Source organism: Carassius carassius, chromosome 18 (genome assembly GCF_963082965.1).
Source record: "Carassius carassius chromosome 18, fCarCar2.1, whole genome shotgun sequence".
Lineage (NCBI taxonomy): Eukaryota > Metazoa > Chordata > Actinopteri > Cypriniformes > Cyprinidae > Carassius > Carassius carassius.
The window spans coordinates 27,204,204-27,225,879 of record NC_081772.1 but is presented as its reverse complement, the minus strand read 5'-3'; the positions used below and the strand labels follow the sequence as shown (position 1 = coordinate 27,225,879).

Sequence of the window (21,676 nt, the reverse complement as noted above, 5' to 3'; positions counted from 1 at the left end):
CCATACTAACCTTTAAATAACATTCTACTAACATTAATGAAACTGGATATTTTTATGTTCTTGGAATGTAACAAATCAATGTTCCTAGAATGTTGAATTTTAAATCAAAATGAAGTTGAAAGAAAGTTTTAGGAACATCATAACTTTTAAAAACGTTCTTCTAACGTCAAGAAAACTGGACATTTTTTTATATTCCTAGAACCAACACTGAATATTTGGAGAACGTTCTTGTAACAAAATTCTGTAAGGTGGGTTTTCATTTCAACATGTCTCTGATGACTGATAAACAGAGCCGGACAGTAACGGAGTACATTTACTTGAGTACAGTACTTAAGTACAATTTTGACTTTACTCGAGTATCATTTTTGGGGCGTACTCATGACTTTACTCAAGTACATTTGAGAGGAAAATATTGTACTCTTTACTCCGCTACATTTCTATCCATAACCATAAGTACCCGTTACTTCTTCGGCCCCGTCCATAAGGAGTCGGAGCTTACCCCAATCCAATCTTTCTTTCCCCCTCGTCTCAAGAAATATCCGCGTCCACACGAAACCACAAAACGATGTAGTATACATGCCAGACCAGCAATTGGCGCTGTAATTCTGCCACAGAGATACACTTAAAATGGAGAAGACATGGACTATGCTCATAAATCATGCGCATGGTACAAAAACGAACATGGAACAATACATTTATTAATCTGTGTTAATGTTAATAAAAAGACAACAGGCTTGTTTGAGATGCGCCTTGCCTCGCCTGAAATGTAGGTTATCGGAGGGGTATTCCAGAAAGCAGGTTATGTGACATACCCAGGTATGTTTAAGAGTAAGTAAGCGGATAACCTCAACTTTCGGTTCCAAAAATGGAGGTAACTTTCAGGGTATGTTAATAGTCATAGCAACCCACACTCTGAACTTAACCTGCTCCGGAGCAAATTATGTTCCATGGTTAGTTCACTTCAGCGAGCCTTAAGTGGGCGTGACAGATAGCGCACAACATTATTTAATATTACAATATGTAATATAGCCTATTATGTATATATTTATATATATTTGATATGTTAATGAGGAAGCGTTAATATAAGTAATAAATAAGGTAATATTTTTTTCTAATATGATTATAATTTATACAGATAACTCTTATATAAGAGAATAAAATATATAAAACACTATGACAAGGTAATGTTTAACTTATATTTATTTATTTTATTTATTACATGTTATATTCTCACACATGGAGCGGCATTTTCTATAATGTCTAAATTCTAAATCAAAATACATTTCTGATATGACTTAATATATAATTGGCATAAAACAAAAAATATAATTCACATTCTCAAGGATTAAAGATTAAATGGAAAACATTTTTTAAATGATTGCACAGCCATCAGTTAGGTGGCGATATGCACTAAGCACATAAACAACTAATGGACAAAAGAAGAAGAAAGAAACAGCTTGGCGCGCTTTTTCTTAGCATCCGTTTCTATAGTGACTCATCGATTCGTCGCTTTGTTGAGAATGTCTTGAGTCTTAATCAGGAAAATACTCTGAGTTGAATGAACTTACTCCCGGACATGTTTTTGGAACCACATACCTTGAGTAAGCAAGGTTTGGGGTTAATCAACCGAGAGTTCAGGGTTCAGTTCACGGTAAGTTAACCCTGCTTTCTGGAATACACCCACTGATCTATATATATAAGATATTATAGATATATTATATACTATATTATATATCAGTGAATATACCCCTGACATGATATTAAGTGTCTAATAAACGCAGATTTGCTCATTGCATGATTTTGATATTCTTGCAGAGATAACAAGTTATAGGTATGTTCACCTGTAGCAGCTGAAGTAGGATAAACAAACCAAAAAAAAAAATCAATAAATAAAGTAAGTCTGTGTTGGTGCAGGTTTCGAATATTTTATCCAAAATCTGTGTTCACGCCACCTTATACAATTACTGAAAGTTCATTAGCAATTTCTCATCCTACTCTTCTCTAGGTTACAGCAGCGGAATTAACGCAGGTGTTATACATGGTTAAACACAACCTCAGCTATAAGTTATAGCTGAGGTTGTGTTTAACCGTGTGGTATTTTTTTATGAAAATATGTTTTAAGTTGTGATTTACCACCACTGGCACATCATCGGATCTGTGGTTATCGTGACCCCGAGAGGTGTCCCCCCCCAGGCATCCCTTATTTTTCTGTATTGAAGGTGGCAACCCTAGGTGTTAAAGAACATTTCATGACGTCTCAGACAACTGTAAATTTTTGGCTACTGTGGTTTAATTATAAACGCTATCGTTAACTCATATTTACCATAGTAAAAACATGGTACATTTTCTTTAGCCGCTACGGGCAATCATACCTATAACTTGTTATCTCTGCAAGAATATCAAAATCATGGAATGAGCAAGTCTGTTTTTATTAGACACTTAATATCACGTCAGTTTGTGCTTTCAGAATCTGCGAATCTGCTGTGGTCGTTCCACCATATCTGCAGCGGAGACCTAAACCAGGAAGTTGGTCACCAGATAACCAGGGGGGCAGGGTTTCATATTTTATTGAAGCATCCCTGGGCACAGCCATTGGCTAGCGGACCCCCACCTGCTGTTAGCATTCCATTGACTCCCATTCATTTTGGTCACTTTGACAGCGAATAACTTTACATCTGAGGCGTTTAAAGACTCCATTTATCCATTCATTATTTCTAAAGAAACACGAAAATGTATAAAAGGCTCAATTATCTTGTATCATATGTTTTGGCCCCGTAGAAGCAGTTTAAAAAAAAAACACATAAAAGATTTTTTTTAAAAAGTGAACGCGATCTCCTCTATTGCTGACATTTGCAGGTGTTACGGTTTAACTGGTTACCGTGTTATCTGCATAGACAGTAAAAGAAATGGACACAGCGACCCCATTGGATTCAACTGAGACAAGTGAAGTCAATTAGAAGCAAGCACTTCCTGGGGGTCGGGCGTACTGCGCAGAATCAAACTGAGCTTGATGACGTAGATGTCACGTGAGCAACCTGTCTGAGAATTGTAAGTCTTCTAATCTCTGTGCCAAGAGAAATCTGAATCACCCACCTAATCTTGCAGACGTTATTGAATAATTTTGTCCCATTGCTTTTATGGACTCTCTATGGGCTTCTCCCTTGACTTAATGCCTCCACGTCACCCCGATAGCCTCATAGACAGTAAAAGATTGCCTGCGAGCTTCTCCTCCTGTCCATATGGTAATTTCTCTACTGTGCGACAGAGAGTCGCAGGTTATGACTCAATCGCAAAAAACTGCTTCTATTAATGGACAAATTGAGTCTTCAAACGCCTCAGCTGTAAAGTTATTCGCTGCCAAAGTGACCAAAATGAATGGGAGTCAATGGAAGGCTAACAGCAGGTGGGGGTCCGCTAGCCAATGGCGGCGCCCAGGGGTGCTTCAATAAAATATCCCACTGTGCAAAGTTACGTCCAGTGGACGTCTTTTTATATCTTTGCAGACGTTGAAAAGACGTCCACTGAGGAGCCAGAATGAAAGTTTTTATGACGTCTTTTTTTGACGTCTTCTGTACGTCCGATTTAGACGTTCACAGAACCTCCTTACAAGGTTAAAAACTAGTTCAAAAGTGGTCAGCGGAAATATTTCAAACATCATTTAAGGTTCATTTAGACATAATTTATACTGTTTCGGGACCAAATCAACAGTCTCAGTGAGCTCAAGTGCTAACATCTTGCTTTTTAATGGTGATTAAACTATAGCACAATAAGTTATTACTGTTTTGTTTTAACTATGTATTTATTTTCATGGACAGACACCTTGTAGAAATAAACAATGTACTTATTTTTAAAAAACACATCATGTAGTCACACACAGACATCAAGATTGTGGATATGCATCACATCAATGGTGACAATTAAAACAAAAAAGTCTGGAAAATAAGGATGAGTTTGTGCTATGAAGCCGGTTTGATTGTCACCATTGTTGTGATGCATATGCTAAATCTAGAAGTCTGTGTGTGTGATATTTTGCTCAAAATATTTCAAACGCATGCATTTGGTCTAACTTCAAAATAAGTATTTTGCTCTTGGTGCCTGTACTGTAGAGTCACAAGGTTTATGAGATATATACAAACAAAACAACACTTATTTCATAACCTCAGATACTTGTAATGTGTATCTGAACTAAACTAAACCAAACACTGATCACCACAAGGGTGACTTCAAATGAATCAAATATCAACATTTAAACCTCTGTTAATTCTCAATAAGAGCTTATCTAGATGTCTGACAGAAATAAAGTCAATCTAATGATTCCATGTTTGTGGAGATGTTTGATCCTCCTCTGCTGAGATCTTCAGAGATTGAATGTCTTTGATTTTCAGTTGATTTTACCACATGCTCAATCATCAGTTATTCCATTATTTCATAAAGATTATTTTATTTTCTTGATTTTAGGACAAACACAGTGTCTGGAAATTACATTGAAATAACATGACTCTAAATCTAACGCATCCTGAGAGTGTTGATTTGGTCCAGAAACAGTATAAATGATGTCTAAATGAACCTTAAATGATGTTGAAATATTTCCACTGACCACTTTTGAACTAGTTTTTAACCCTATGAAGTCGATTAACGCGGATACGCGTTTTGAGTCATTTTCTCCTGATAACCCCGAAAAGAACTTAAATTACACTTTCAGTTTTAATCGTACAGATAAGAGCAATACATCAATCAAATCTGTAAAGGGTCTACTTTTTTTGGATACAGACATAATAACAACAAAACTTTGTGCACTTATAAAATAAAGATAACAAACAAGCCTTTGTCTGCGCTGATCTTCTTTTACAAACACGTCATTTAAATGAACTGTAACTCCGTGAATACTCAACGAAAATACATGAGAGAGATATCTATAGAAAGCTTGACATGTCTATTTTTATTCTGTGATAAAGTAATCCATATGAAAGCAACGCGATGTCTGTTTTTCATGTCTCCCTTCATTATATCTAATGTGACCACGCCCCCGCGCCGAACGCGCTATTCAGATTCAAACTGAAGTGCGCAGCTTGAATATGCCCATAACAAAAGAAAAAGCAGCGAGACTGTTCAAGTTTTTTTTATTTTACTGTTTGCTTCGCGATGAGAGGAATAACACATAATTCACCCCAAAAAGATGTGATGTGGTTGAGGATTTGAGAAATGGATTTCCTCAGAAAAAAAGAATGAAGCACTTTATTCAGCAGAGATCATAAACATGAGTAAGTCTCTTTTTATTTATTTATATACTTGTACTAGTTTTCACATAACGTGTAAACGTTTTACTAGTTAGACTTTTTCCAAACTATAATTCCTGACTAAATGTATAATCAAGTGAAACATTATGAAGTTTCAATAACAATATACAACACTATACCCTTCGAAAGCTTGATGTAAATAATATAAATGTAACAAATAGATAACTGTAACAAATGTAAAAACAATGCTTTTCTTTCCATTTATTCCCCCTAAAAACCCAGAAAAATATTCTCAGCTCTTTTCAACATTAATAATAATGATGATAATAATAACAACAAACGTTTTTTTTTTTTTTTGTAGAAAATAAGATTGTTAAAAGGATTTCTGAAGGATTGTGTGACTGGAGTAAGCATGCCAAACAATTTGTTTGAAAGTCAGCTTTGATTGTTTCTAATAAACTGTTTAACTGCTCCCCCAAGTGGATATTAAATTATGTTGTGGGATAATTAAATATATTCTTAATAAACTACAAACATAAAATTATATAGATTTATTTTGTTCTCACATTCTATCTTGTAACTCCTCACTCACAGTGGCACAGATGACTGAATGGCTCATTATGCAGCTCATTATGCGGCCCTTTGTCTTCTCAGGTGTAAATCACAATGATATTCGTGGTAGTTGACGCCTACTCGCATATGACTTTTACCAACAAAAAGTGTCTTAGAAAATTTAAATCAATATATTGTTTTCTGTGAGTGAGTAAACAAGATGATTTTCACATCATTTAGAAAGAAAAATTCTAGGCTACAAGCTCCAGTTCTCAAAAATCCCGGGAACCATTGTTCTTTATGTGTTTTATTGCCTTATTCAAGCGTTTTAACATTTTTAGTTTTTCACTAACCACGCATAATATTTTTTTTCTCAAAAACACAATCATGTACATACATGCATTTCACATATTATTACAGCCCAGTTTGTGCTGATTACAGTGAGATTAGTCTTTACCCATTTAGATATTTATAAGAAACTGAAAAAAGCACAAATGTCAAGGCATGACAAAACTTCTCCAGGCCCCAAAAATACCCTTAGACTCCAGAGGGTTAACCTTGTAAGGAGGTTCTGTTTACGTCTAAATCAGACGTACAGAAGACATCAAAAAAAGACGTCATAAAAACTTTCATTCTGGCTCCTCAGTGGACGTCTTTTCAACGTCTGCAAAGACATTAAAAGACGTCCACAAGACGTCAACTGGACATAACTTTGCCCAGTGGGATGAAACCCTGCCCCCTGAAAAACACACTTCAGGAGTCTACGGGTGACGTCACGGAGACTAACTACATCCATGTTTTTATACAGTCTATGGTTTTAAGCCAGACCCTGACACTTCTCAGATGAAACCACAGAAAGATGAGACATAATGGCTAAACAGTCCATATGTATGTGTGCATGTATATTTTTAATGGATTGATTTATTAATTTACACAAACATACAATAGAATAAAGTTAAAATTACAACAAGGAAGAATTCTAATTAAGAGAACATTTTAATAAAACAAATGCATGTCCTAGTTCTTACCCACTGGGCAAAGTTATGTCCAGTTGACGTCTTGTGGACGTCTTTTTGTCTTTGCAGACGTTGAAAAGACGTCCACTGAGGAGCCAGAATTAAAGTTTTTATGACGTCTTTTTTCGACGTCTTCTGTACGTCTGATTTAGACGTTCACAGAACCTCCTTACAAGGTTAAAAACTAGTTCAAAAGTGGTCAGTGGAAATATTTCAACATCATTTAAGGTTCATTTAGACATCATTTATACTGTCTCTGGACCAAATCAACAATCTCAGGATGCGTTAGATTTAGAGTCATGTTATTTCAATGTAATTTCCAGACACTGTGTTTGTCCTAAAATCAAGAAAATAAAATAATCTTCATGAAATAATGAAATAACTGATGATTGAGCATGTGGTAAAATCAACTGCAAACCAAAGACATTAAATCTCTGAAGATCTCAGCAGAGGAGGATCAAACATCTCCACAAACATGGAATCATTAGATTGACTTTATTTCTGTCAGACATCTAGATAAGCTCTTATTGAGAATTAACAGAGGTTTAAATGTTGATATTTGATTCATTTGATGTCACCAATGTGGTGATCAGTGTTTGGGTTAGTTGGGATCTTGGTCATCATACTTCTTGTGTTAGCTTGTCTCTGGCTGTTATAACTGTGTGTTTGTGAAACACTGTTGTTGTAGCAAGGAAAGACAAATTTAAGAGAGCTGAGGTGTTAACAGCTTTTTGTTGGTGATGATAAAGTCATAACATTACAAGTATCTGAGGTTAAGAAATAAGTGTTGTTTTGTTTGTATATATCTCCTAAACCTTTTGACTCTACAGTACAGGCACCAAGAACAAAATACTTATTTTGAAGTTAGACAAAATGCATGCGTTTGAAATATTTTGAGCAAAAGCATCATGTACTCACACACAGACATCAAGATTTAGCATATGCATCACAACAATGGTGACAATCAAAACAGCTTCATAGCACAAACTCATCCTTATTTTCCAGACTTTTTTGTTTTAATTGTCACCATTGATGTGATGCATATCCACAATCTTGATGTCTGTGTGTGACTACATGATGTGTGTGACTACATGTTTTTTTTTTTTAAATAAGTACATTCTTTATTTCTACGAGGTACTAAACTAAACCAAACACTGTCCACCACAATGGTGACTTCAAATGATGTTGATGTAAATGATGTAAATTGATCCTCCTCTGCTGAGATCTTCAGAGATTTAATGTCTCCATCATCAGTTATTTCATTATTTCATGAAGATTATTTTATTTTCTTGATTTTAGGACAAACATAGTGTCTGGAAATTACATTGAAATAACATCTAAATCTAATGCATCCTGAGACTGTTGATTTGGTCCCGAAACAGTATAAATTATGTCTAAATGAACCTTAAATGATGTTTGAAATATTTCCGCTGACCACTTTTGAACTAGTTTTTAACCTTGTAAGGAGGTTCTGTGAACGTCTAAATCGGACGTACAGAAGACGTCATAAAAACGTTCATTCTGGCTCCTCAGTGGACGTCTTTTCAACGTCTGCAAAGACATAAAAAGACGTCCACTGGACATAACTTTGCCCAGTGGGTAACTTCACTAGGCATGTTTTGTTTTTGTTTAGTTCGCATGTAAATATAAATAAATGGGTAAACTAATTAGAATAAAGAGAAAATGTATCAGTTGACATTCTCAGCCAATGAGCATGAAGCTGTGTCGTCATTCAGTCATTTCCCATCATGCTTTTGATCAACGCAGTCGGTGGAGAGCAACTGCGAAAGCTCTCGCGAGACTTTTTTGGCACATGTCAGCATGACATCAGAGCAAGGCGGACATAACTCGGACACTTTTCTAACTGGCATCATTGGGCCGGGTTTCATATTTTTTTAAGCACCCCTGGGTGCCTAATTAATCAGAATACTTACCAAAATTTGCTCCTGTTCACCCTCGCCTTCTCTGGAAGATTCGGTGGGTGATTCAGATTTCTCTTGGTACAGCGATTAGAAGACTTACAGGTTGCTCATGTGACATCTACGTCATCAAGCTCAGTTTGAGTCTGCGCAGTACGCCCGACCCCCAGGAAGTGCGTGCTTCTAATTGACTTCATTTGTCTCCGTTGAATCCAATGGGGTCGCTGTGTCCACTTCTTTTACTGTCTATGACTTGCATGCATCTCACGGTGATCACCGGTGAACGGTTCTGTGCAGAATTTGCTCATCTCAAACAAGCCTTATCTTTCAGTGTTTGTTCATGTTTTTGTTGCTGTTACGTGAAGTAGCCGTGTCTGATTAGGGGCGAGACGTGGACTGATGATGTCATCTTTTCAGAAAATATACGATTTGCCGTCCAAACGAAAACGCAAAGGCGGCATTTTCAAATTTACTCTGGGACCCGATTTCACTCTTCCAAAACGCCGGATTCCGTGTGGACGAAACGCCTATCCAATACAAAAAATTGTGCGTATTCACAGAAACGCGTCTCTGTGTGAACGGAAAAAAAGGAAAAAAGAAAAATCACGGAAACCCTTAATTTGTGTTTCCCTCTCAAACGTGATTGGATTGTGCAGGCGCCACTGATTGGGACAGCCTATCAGCAATCACCTTCAGCTTTCCGCCAAAGACTTCATGACATTTGATTGAATTGAAGTACACTACACACACACTACACACACACACACACACACACAGAGTTGTCACACATAGATTGGTGATATTACACATTAATGTAAGCTGAGCATTTGCTGTGATGTTCTTGAGTATGCGGTGTGTTTAACACAGTCAGGTTGAAATGTGGTTGCAAAAAATCAATTATCAGAGGTTTGTCAGAGCATTGCCATTGTGCTATTGCCTTGTGGGCAAGTGAGAAATCTTAGATAAAGCAACATGGTAAAAAGACGAAAATGACTTGATTTTACTTTCAATTCCTTTTTCAATTCAAATTACATTCTCCAAGGTATTAACATTAACATTTTTCATAACTCCATGTAGGACATTTCTGTACATAAATGTAAGCACTTGTGGCAGTAGTTATGCAATATTTAGAAAATGTACTCTTGTACTCTTGATACTCAAGTACTTTTAAAAACAAGTACTTCAGCTTGAGTAAAATTTAGCAAGGGGTATCTGTACTTTTACTCAGGTAATGAAGCTGTGTACTCTGTCCGCCTCTGCTGATAAAGCAGCGTTTGTGAGTGCAGTGATGCTCTTTACAGCGTTACAGAGGAAACCGCTATTTTTACCTCCAAAAGTGGGACCTAGCAGAGTCTGTGAGTGGAGCGGAGGGATTTTGACTGGAGCCAGGAGCTGATTTTTTAAAAGTCTGATCACTGTACCACCACTCCATCACAAGTGCAGTTCATGCCAACAACCTGTAATATAACTGCATATTTAGTAAGAATTCACATGTTAAACATTAAGCTAGCTTGATAGAGAGGAATAACTCAAATCGGAAAGAATGTGAAGGCTATGATGACGGCAGTGGACATGAGCGGGAAGTTATAACGGTTAATCTTTAAGGAATTTTTTTGTTCCTTCTAGATATAGCCTATATACCGTATTTTCAGCTTAAAGCATGATTTAAACAACACTTATTCAGAAGCAGTCGCTCTCTCAATAATGCATTCAAATGAATCTAATCTTACAGAGCTACTTCATCTCTATCCGATTTCGAATGAGCGGAAATCTGTAAGAATTGATTAGATTAGATAAATAACTGATTTAAACGTTTCATCACAAACTAAATGTACACCACAAAAAGCAGCAATTATAAATTTTAATGCTGACATATGTTATTAGCTTGTCATGTGGTAGGAAAAAAGTTAGCACACTAGTGTTCAAATAAGCCACTTTGAAACTTATTATTATTTTTATTTTTTTAATATTCGTTATGAACAGAAGTTGAACTGTGGTATTTCAAACATACTTAGAGCTGTGTTTCTGATATCACTTGAGCGGAAAAAGGTGAACACAGAGTGGAGCTGGAGTGCAGTGATTATTAAATACTCAGAGCACGGAGTGGTATCTAGTGGCAAAGAATGATTTTATTTTTTTCATTCAGACCAAGGCAAAAAGGCCAACAAGCTGACAGTTTCATGTTGACATAAACCCAAAACGGCTTGGGTTTCATTTTAAAAACGACTCAATGATTCAGAGTCGACTCTTTCTTTTGAGAGATAATAACTTTATACATGGTGCACTTTCAGATTGAAAACTTTGCAGGGTTTTCATTCACTTAGAGCTGTACACTGCATGAAAGGTAATTTTCAAAAATCCATAATAGGGGCACTTTAACATTTGAAAAAACAAACAAACAATGGTTTCCTTCACCACGCCACAAGAGTTTCAGAGAACTTTAACAATCTTCAGAATTTTTCTGCACTTTACTAAGCTAAAAAACAGAAACTGTAACTTATTATTTATCATTTTTGTCGTGTCATACGTTTGTTTGACTTGTAGTGGTATCTTGCAGTGATAATTTTAGTAATGATCATACAGAGCTACAGTATGTCTTACACCAATAAGTTTCTAATTTAATTGTACACACGTTAAAATAAACAGATAAAAGTATACATACTTCAATAAAAATGCAAAAACATACTTTAACAATCCTCTATATTTAAAAATATTAATTGTCCTTATGTTATATATAGTTCAGTTTTGAGATAAAGCTGTTTTGAGAAACGTGTCACAGTCATGTCACGAGATACAGCTGAATAAACTAGTCATTTTGAGACACGTTAAAGGCAAACATGGACAAGGACAAGTGTTATGCAATGAAATGCATAGTAAAAGGAGATAATATTATAATAATTATTATTATTATGAAGTAACAACCACATTGTTTTCCTTTTTGTATCATTTTGGTCACCTAATACGTTTTTAATGTAAAATCAACACTTAAAATTAAAATCGCAGTATGTTACAGCAAATTATTTTGGAACAGTTCACTGCTGGTTACATTTTCTCTATATAACTGTGTACGTGACAAATTAAAAACTTGAATCTTGTTGATTGAACAGGACACATTTTGTCTTGAGATCCTATCTTTGGTGGGATTTAAAAAAAAATTCATGCGTGAACATTTATTATTATTATTATTTTTTTCATTTCTAAACATCCAGAAATGATTTCAAGAACATGTTTGAAGCTAGCAGTGTGAAGTAATGAACAGAACACAAGTGAAAGAAATGTCCAGTTATTAAAACAGTAGTGTTCAGAAGGGATTCGGTGACCCCTAGGAGTGCCCAGAGGTACTGCAGGGGTTTCACAAAATATTGTGTGACATCAAACTACTTTTCCTGAACATTTAAAACATTTGAAACACATAGAAGTTGGCCTATATGGCACTACTGTGCAATAATAGTTACTTAAATGCTCTTGCCATTTTAAAATCATAACAAATTGAAATACAACCCATTGGCCTGAAAAAAGGCCGCAGTGCTGGAAGTGGAATAAGAATGCTGACAGGAGTCTCCCTTTTTTCAGGTATTCCTTTATATTTTGCATATGGACACTGATATGTTGCTGCTTAGACTACATGCTTCACAAACCTTTCAGCAGTAATAAATAACATTTATTCATTCTTTATTAATTTACAGTAGGACTTAGTAATAAATGCTTAGTTTTGTGACCAAAGCTCTGTAGTTTTAATTATTTAATAATGCAATACAATGATGTCTGACAGATGTACAAATAAACATTCCTCAAAAACCCTGGTGTATTATATATTATGCATAGACTATATTATGCATATTAACATGAATTTTCTGTGTATATATATATATATATATATATATATATATATATATATATATATATATATATATATATATATATATATATATATATATACATACATATACCTACATAAAAATAGTAAAGTACAGTAAACCTAATTTGCAAAAACATATGTAATACGACCTGAAGGTGTCATTTTTCGGAATGGTACTAAAAGACCTTTTACTTGCTAAAAAGTATGAAATATCAATCAGCATGTAGAGGAGGCTATCACTTCAGCCACTTGGGTCGACCTACAGGTACAGTTATACAATTTTTTTTTCAACTGTATTTTTTATTATTATCATTAATATTTATGAAAAATATCTCCATAAATGTTAATTTCCTGTTTAGCCAATGATTCCAAGCAGTCTTTCGGAGGAGGATGTAGGAATTCTGTTGAATGAAGTGCTGAGGGCCATGAATGTACAGTCCAGTGCAAGGCTTCTCTCCAATTCTGTAGTCAGCCAGAAGTTCATCACAGGATGCATTGCTGTGTTTGATGATATTATGCAACAGAAAAAACAGAAGGTATGCAACAAATCCTGTGCACTATACACTTTGAATGCCTCCACACATCAGTAGTGTTAAACAATATATATTTTAAATAGCTCAAGCTAAGTGTGTCATATTTTGTGTGTAAATATGAGTGACAAATTTAAATCCCTGCAATTGAGTAAGTTAGTGGGATATTTCACCCAAAAGTATTGTTTCAAGCAGGGTTATCATCAACTAAAATGAATTTTTTTTTTTACATATTTGTTCACTGAAATAAAGCTGAAATAAAATCCGAATATTAAACGAAAAACTCATGTTGAGTAATGTTGCTTTGGTGACTAATTGAAATAAGTTGAAGCACTAGAATACTTACTGGAAATAAATAGACAATAAAACTAATAAAAACAACAAAATCACCTAAAATCACTAAACATTCAAATTAAAATATGCAAATCTATTAACAAAATAATGCAAAAACAAAAAAGCAGTATATAAATAGTACTTAAATTAACTCGATGGATGACTTTATTTCATCTGCAAAACACAAAACAAGGCATTTTGAAAAAAACATGCTTTTGTCAAGTCAAGTCAAGTCACCTTTATTTATATAGTGCTTTAAACAAAATACATTGCGTCAAAGCAACTGAACAACATTCATTAGGAAAACAGTGTCAATAATGCAAAATGATAGTTAAAGGCAGTTCATCATTGAATTCAGTGATGTCATCTCTGTTCAGTTAAATAGTGTCTGTGCATTTATTTGCAATCAAGTCAACGATATCGCTGTAGATGAAGTGTCCCCAACTAAGCAAGCCAGAGGCGACAGTGGCAAGGAACCAAAACTCCATCGGTGACAGAATGGAGAAAAAAACCTTGGGAGAAACCAGGCTCAGTTGGGGGGCCCGTTCTCCTCTGACCAGACGAAACCAGTAGTTCAATTCCAGGCTGCAGCAAAGTCAGATTGTGCAGAAGAATCATCTGTTTCCTGTGGTCTTGTCCTGGTGCTCCTCTGAGACAAGGTCTTTACAGGGGATCTGTATCTGGGGCTCTAGTTGTCCTGGTCTCCGCTGTCTTTCAGGGATGTAGAGGTCCTTTCTAGGTGCTGATCCACCATCTGGTCTGGATACGTACTGGATCCGGGTGACTGCAGTGACCCTCTGATCTGGACACAGACTGGATCTGGTGGCTACGGTGACCTCGGAATAAGAGAGAAACAGATTAATATTAGCGTAGATGCCATTCTTCTAATGATGTAGCAAGTACATAGGGTGTTATGGGAAGTGTTTCCGGTTCCGGTTTACCTAATTAATGCAGATTAATTAAAAAAATCCTTTAACGGATTTGGATATTAAAAGCATATTAGTATGTTATGTGTATGCCAGGTTAAAGAGATGGGTCTTTAATCTAGATTTAAACTGCAAGTGTGTGTCTGCCTCCCGAACAATGTTAGGTAGGTTATTCCAGAGTTTAGGCGCCAAATAGGAAAAGGATCTGCCGCCCGCAGTTGATTTTGATATTCTAGGTATTATCAAATTGCCTGAGTTTTGAGAACGTAGCGGACGTAGAGGATTATAATGTAAAAGGAGCTCATTCAAATACTGAGGTGCTAAACCATTCAGGGCTTTATAAGTAATAAGCAATATTTTAAAATCTATACGATGTTTGATAGGGAGCCAGTGCAGTATTGACAGTGCAGTGCTTGTCCGTTGTCTATTGTTGACAACCAGATCTAATAAGATATTTTATGCAACAACACATTTACAAAAAATCAACACAGATTTGGTGAGCACTCTGGCATGGTGTTATTTCCGGCAAGAAATAGTAAAATAATTCTAGACTATAGCGTTTTATAGGGCATTGTCATTGGATGTGTTGAACTTCTTTCCTTTAACAATAGAAAGTAAAGAATAACCCTGTGTTTCTGATAATGAAGGATGATGACTTCAGCCTCTTCAAAGAAACACAAACGAGATGAATGTAGGAAGAAGGCTACAGGTGAGGAGAGTTTAATTCAGATAACTGTAAAGCAGGGAAGTCAATACTGATTCAGTTGAGTTCTGAACAAGTCTTGAGTCTTGAGTTCTGAACAAACTTACTGATTCAATCATAAAAAAACATGGAGAAAAAAAAAAGTATGGCTTGATGAGCTCAGTTATTACACATCACTTTCTATAATTTTCATAACTTGCAGTAGAAACTACTGTTGATAAAAAGCCTGCTGTTGGGATTCTGTTCCTTAGAGGGCAGCGAAAGCATTAAAAGGAAGTGGAGGAGGATATGCCGAGAGATTGAATTCGCAAAACAAAAAGGCCAAGAGGGACGAAAATGACACACACCTCTCAGAGTATGAAGACAGATGTGCTTGTGTTAACAGACACACAAATATTAAACTAACAATAATCAACGCTGTTGTTCTGAGCTTATTAGTTAATGACTTACTGTTCACTTCTAAAACAGCATCAAAATATGCTCTTGTACTATTTTTTTTTTTTTTTGTATTTAACTTATACATACAATATAAAGAGCATAAATGGATATATAGACAATCATTTAAATGGGTTAGTATTGAAGGATTTCATGTTAACTGTTGCTTATGTTAACTACTGTAATGTTAACAAATGTCACTTTCATGTGAAGTATTACTTTCTTGATAAAATTTCTAATGATAGTAGGAAACTGCTTTAGTTCCTGTTTTAGTTTGTGACCTTGCATGTGTTACAGGCCGAAATAAGCAAGGAGACATACCCTGGAGGAGATCATGGAGGTGCTGAGGAGGAAGTGTGTGACAGATCTGAGGAGATGCTGCAGGAACTAACAAACCATGATATTTAAGCAAATGGAGACCAAAAAACAAGCATTTTTACAAGCATCAGGTGTTTGAGATAATTTTCTCCTTGCACGCGTTGAATAGATTGGAACTGGAATAGATTGAAAGACCATCTTTCCATTGAACAAAAAGTCACATTAATGGCATGTTATGTTATTGTTGGTCTACACAGGTGCAGTAACAGCTGTTTTATCTCACCAAACTTCACACAGAACAGGCATCCTAGAGGCTTTTGATTTTCCACAAAGATTGAAAAAAATTAAATTACAGAACTTCACATTTTTTAGCCAGGCCTTTGAGTAAAATGTACCAGGAAGTGGTCAATACAGCTTTCCTGTCCACAAATTCAATCGGAGCAGTATGGAGTCAGAAGAAGAACATGAAGGACTCTTCTCAGGTTTGTTTGTGTTATGTCTTCATGACAAGAAGCACAAGCAAGTTGAATTCTCTCAGGATACGTTTTAATAACTTCTGCACAAGCAGGATAACATGCGAGCACACGTTCAGCACTTACTCTCACTCTTCTCTCTTTATACTTCACATGCATATTTTACCTAAGGAGCTTGAGTGCCATCTAGTGGAGTATTAATGTAAGGACATCACATTTTCCCCTCTTAGTTAAATGAATTATTTCTGTAGCCAACAATTGACATGAAATAGAAATAAAGAACATCAAATCCTTAATATATCACCAATTTCACATGTATAAGAATACACTAGGCAACACATTACATGAATACAAAGGAGCATTTAAAACAATATGAACAAACTACTCAACTGCTATTCAGTACTTATGCGTGTGCAATGTGTGCAAAAGTCCATGTCAGTTTCTGTGACTAATAAACATAGTCCTTTAGCCAACCTGGCTCACGTCTTTGACGTGTTTCACGTGAACAAGCATCAGAAGACTCTGAATTTCCAGACAGTGGAACTTGAGAGGGAATCAGGTTTTCTGCATTTGTGGTCAGTCTATTATCCCTTGCAGTAGTCGGCACAGATGCGAGACACGATGCATGCCACTTCTTTCCATCGTCTAAGAGGTAAGTGTAAGGGCCAACTTTTTCTCTAACCTCAACTGGAGGAGTGAATTTTGGGTGTCCTTTTGGCACATGTACTGACTTTTTTATGCGCACTTTATCCCCTTTTCGGAAAGAAGAATGACGCACTCGATGCTTGTTATCAAAGCGAGATTTCATGACATCCTGACGTGCTGAAACACGCTTCTTCAGTTGTTCATGCCCAGAAGGTGAGGGTTTCAGGACATTGAGGCGGGTACGCATTTTCCTCCCATGAAGCAATTCGAAGGGGGAAACACCTGTCACAGCATGAGGTGTGGCACGATAGATCTGCAGGAAGTCAGTCACTGTTGCTTTCCATGGTGCGGATTGTAGGATTGCTGATTGAATTGTACTTTTCAACACTCTGTGGAAGCGTTCAATAGCTCCGTTTGCAGCCGGATGATACACTGATGTGCGAATGTGCTTAATGTCTCTGTCTTTCAGGAATGCAGTGAACTCAGGTGAAGTAAACTGAGGCCCATTATCACTCACCAGAGTGGTCGGGTTGCCATGTCTACTGAAGACGGAGGTAAGAAAAGCAGTCACCTGTTTTGTTGCAATAGATGCAGTAAAGGCTACCTCGGGCCATTTACTATAGTAGTCAGTGAGTGTCAGAGCGTATCGACAGTCCCAGACAGCAGTCTCAAAAGGACCCACAATGTCTATTGCTAATTTTTCCCAAGGTGTAGATGGTAAAGGAACAGGCTGGAGGGGCACAGCAGAGGTTTTTGCAGTTTTGTCCAGAGAAAGACATAACTGACAGGCAGTAATCTTTTCTTCCACACGTGTGTCCATTCTGGGCCACCAATACATTTCACGCAGGCGTTGCTTTGTTCTGACAATCCCCTGATGGCCCTCATGTGCAATGCGGATCAGTGACTCACGCAGTTCTCCAGGTACCACCAGTCGAGACCCTCTAAAAACAAAATCAGCCTGCACACTGAACTCATGTCTCAGTTTGTAATATGGGCGTAGAACAGGATCCAAAGCAGCAGGAGATGGAGGCCAGCCACGGACCATTTGTGTGCGAAGTGCAGAGAGTTCAGGACAACTAGCAGAGGCAGCAGCAAATTCATCCTGAGATATGGCAGTCGGACCAGTGGACAGTAATGCAACAAATTCGGGCTCTGTATCTGACTCAGCATCTGAAGTCAGAGGCAGGGGCAAGCGGGACAAACAGTCTGCAGTGTAATTTTGAGATCCAGCACGATACTCAACAGTGTAATTAAAACAGAGCAACCGAGCAGCCCACCGAGCTATGCGCATGCCAGCTCTATCAGTCCCTTTTGTGGTCAGCAGCGTCGTCAAGGCTTGATGGTCAGTCCGCAGAGTAAATCTGCGACCCCACAAGTATGTCCTCCACTTCTCCACTGCCCAAACACACGCCAGAGCCTCCTTTTCGACAGTGGAGTATTTTTGTTCAGTTGGGGTGAGTGTTCTGGATGCGAAAGCGACAGTACGTTCTTGACCATCAGTGCTTATTTGTGCGAAGACAGCACCTAGTCCGTAAGCAGATGTGTCAGTAGAAATGACCACTGGCAGCCCCGGGTCAAATAGTGCAAGAGCAGGACTGTGTACAAGTAGCTTTTTGACTTCAGCTAAGCTCTGTTGAGCGTCATCGGACCAGTGAAATCCACTCTCATCTCTCAGGCACGCACGCAGAGGCATCACTACGGAAGCGAAATTAGGAATAAATTTGTTGTACCATGAGAGGAGACCCAGCAAAGAACGCAACTGAACAGCATCCGATGGCGCAGGTGCATCGATTATTGCAGAGAGATGTTCTTGATCCAGCTGAATACCCTGTGATGTCACCATGTGTCCTAAAAACTTCAAGCTCTGCTTTCTGAATTGACATTTAGACTCATTCAACTCCAACCCAGCCTCTTTGAGACGTTGCAGCACATTCTCTAGTGCTTGATCTTTCCCTGTTGCGAGCGTCCCCACACGATAATGTCATCTAGATAGTTTGCAACATTCTGGAGTCCTTTTGGAATGCAGATGGAGCAGATGCCAAACCATAAGGTACCCTGCGGAACCTGAAGAGGCCCTCGTGTGTAATGAATGCAGTTAGGTCCCGGCTGTCTTCATGAAGAGGTACCTGATGATATGCACTTTCCAAGTCTATAGTTGAGAATACAGTTGCACCTTGCAGTAATGTCATCATCTCCTCCATGTGTGGCAATGGGTAGCTGTCTACTATAACTGCCTTGTTGGGCCCTCGCAGATCCACACACATGCGGATCCCCCCTGTTTTCTTTTGGACCACAACAATTGGTGAAACCCATGGAGAGGAGTCAATTCTTTCAATTACACTAGCATGCAAGAGTCGTTCTAGTTCGGCGGAAACAGCATCTCTGACAGAAAAAGGTAAGCGACGCAATTTGTGTCTGACAGGAGGTACAGAGTCAGAAATGTTAACCTTGTGTGTAAAATTTTTTACACAGCCCAATGCAGTCCGCTGTGATGGAGGAGTGGAGAGGGCACAAACTGAAGCGGATTGTGGCGGCGACAGCACAGTGTTTCCATCGAATCGAAGCTGGAGTCCCTTAATTAGGTCCATGCCTAACAAAGCTGTGCCATTGTCAACAATGAAGAAATGTGCAGGACAGGTAAGGCCATATTTAGACACAGTTGCAGGTAAACATCCAAGCACTGAAATTGGCTCTTGCAAGTAAGTGACTAAACGGGCAGATGGAGCTTGTAACGGCACAGTGCGAAAGTGCTGCTCATACAATTGTTTTGGCAGAATGGACACTGATGAACCAGAGTCGACTGTGAGTTGAAGAGACACAGGTGTAACAGCAGACGTAGCATTTATAGTCACATCACACATCAGACGATCAGATGTTCCAGGTAGATAGAGAATGCAAACCTCTGGTAATTCAACTGAATGCACTGAGCGAGTAGGAGCAAAACGGCAGACTCGTGCAAAATGTCCAGTCTTATTACAATTTTTACATTTAGCAGATGCAGCAGGGCAGTTCTGTGCGTTTGCAAGATGTGCAGTGGAGCCACAGCGGAAGCATGTCCGAGCTGAAGAAGCAGAGTGAGGTTTTGATGAGGTATGTGTTTTGAATTTGGCCTTAGGATGCTGTCGTCCAGTCGCAGGAGTGGCATGTACGGCTTGTACTGGAGCAGAACTGCTTGTAACCATAGATTTTGCCTGTGCATCAGCGGCCTCTAGCTGCGTGGAAATTGTAATTGCAGTCTCTAGTGTCAATTTAGATTCCATTAATAATCTTTCACGAATGCGAGGGTTAGCAATATGTTCTACTAGCTGGTCACGCAGCATATCATCAAGATTCTCATTAAATTCACAAGTAGTTGCCAAATCTCTCAATGCAGCAATATATTGCAGTACCGTTTCATCTGACCTCTGCACTCGTTTCCTGAAGGCATGTCTTTCCACGACCACATTTCGTCTTGGAATGAAATGCTCCTCCAAAGCTTTAACAGCAGCTGCAAGATTGTCACCGGTATCGGGCAATGTATAAAATAGTCTCTGACCTTCAGTTCCGATGCAGTGAAGAAGTAAAGCCCGTTTTCTGGCTTCTGGCCAGGAATCTCCAGTAGCATTGATGACGAGCATGTAATTCTCAAACATTCTCAGCCATGTTACAAGCGGTATAGCGGGCTCACCGGGACAAGGCAAAAATGGACTGGGAAACGGAGCACTTACTGATGCCATCCTCAGGAAATCTTGTGAAAAAAAATCGTCCTCGTCGCCAAATTTGTTATGTCTTCATGACAAGAAGCACAAGCAAGTTGAATTCTCTCAGGATACGTTTTAATAACTTCTGCACAAGCAGGATAACATGCGAGCACACGTTCAGCACTTACTCTCACTCTTCTCTCTTTATACTTCACATGCATATTTTACCTAAGGAGCTTGAGTGCCATCTAGTGGAGTATTAATGTAAGGACATCACATTTTGTCTTCTCAGCTTTTGTTCATTGAGTTTTAAATGAATAGACAACATTTTGTGGACTAAAAATGTATCTGTCTCTTGTCTGCCACAAATAATTTTCAAATTGCTTGGAATTATCTGCTTTCGCTTCTCAGGCACCAAGCATACACTATTTCCAGAAAAGACAGCATTGAGATGTTTTCCTCTCTTTTAGTCTGTCATTTGCTTATTTTCCTGCTGTTTTTCTGTAAACACCAGACGAGACGCAGGCTGCCATTGCCAGGCAAGTTTTGTACGGATGCGACCAATGTGCTGCTTGAGCTTTGTGGCAGCTGAGCATATGACCTCGGACAGCTCGACTGCCATCACCAGTGAGGTACAGCCAACTGATGTTCATTAAACAGCAATGCATTCACAGCACATTTCACTTCTGTAATCTGATGCATCTCGGAGAACAAGCTGTTCAGTGGTAAACATGGGGGATTCTAGGGTAACCATTATTAGAATAATTTGCTGAACTTAATTGAGTTAACTGTTTAAATGAGTCTGTCTACGTTACAAATAGTTACCGAATTACCAAAGTTTGTGAAGATCATGATGTTATGCCTTAATAAAAGAAAACTTACAGACTGTTGTCCTGCTCAGATCCAAACGTCTTCCTCAGCAAACCCAAGCTACATATTGCAATTGCCAATTTTGAGCCATTATTATTTTGTATCTGGGATAAAGTTCGACCAAATTTACTAATAACAAAGTGGAAGTTTGCTTCGTCACCTTGTCTTTCTCATAGAGCT

At 37.8% G+C, this 21,676-nt stretch overlaps 1 pseudogene; it reads left to right on the top strand.

Moving 5' to 3' along the window:
• The first annotated feature begins 865 nt into the window (after positions 1–865).
• LOC132091987 (E3 UFM1-protein ligase 1-like) overlaps positions 866–21,676 on the top strand; it is a 23,672-nt pseudogene continuing 2,861 nt past the window's right edge.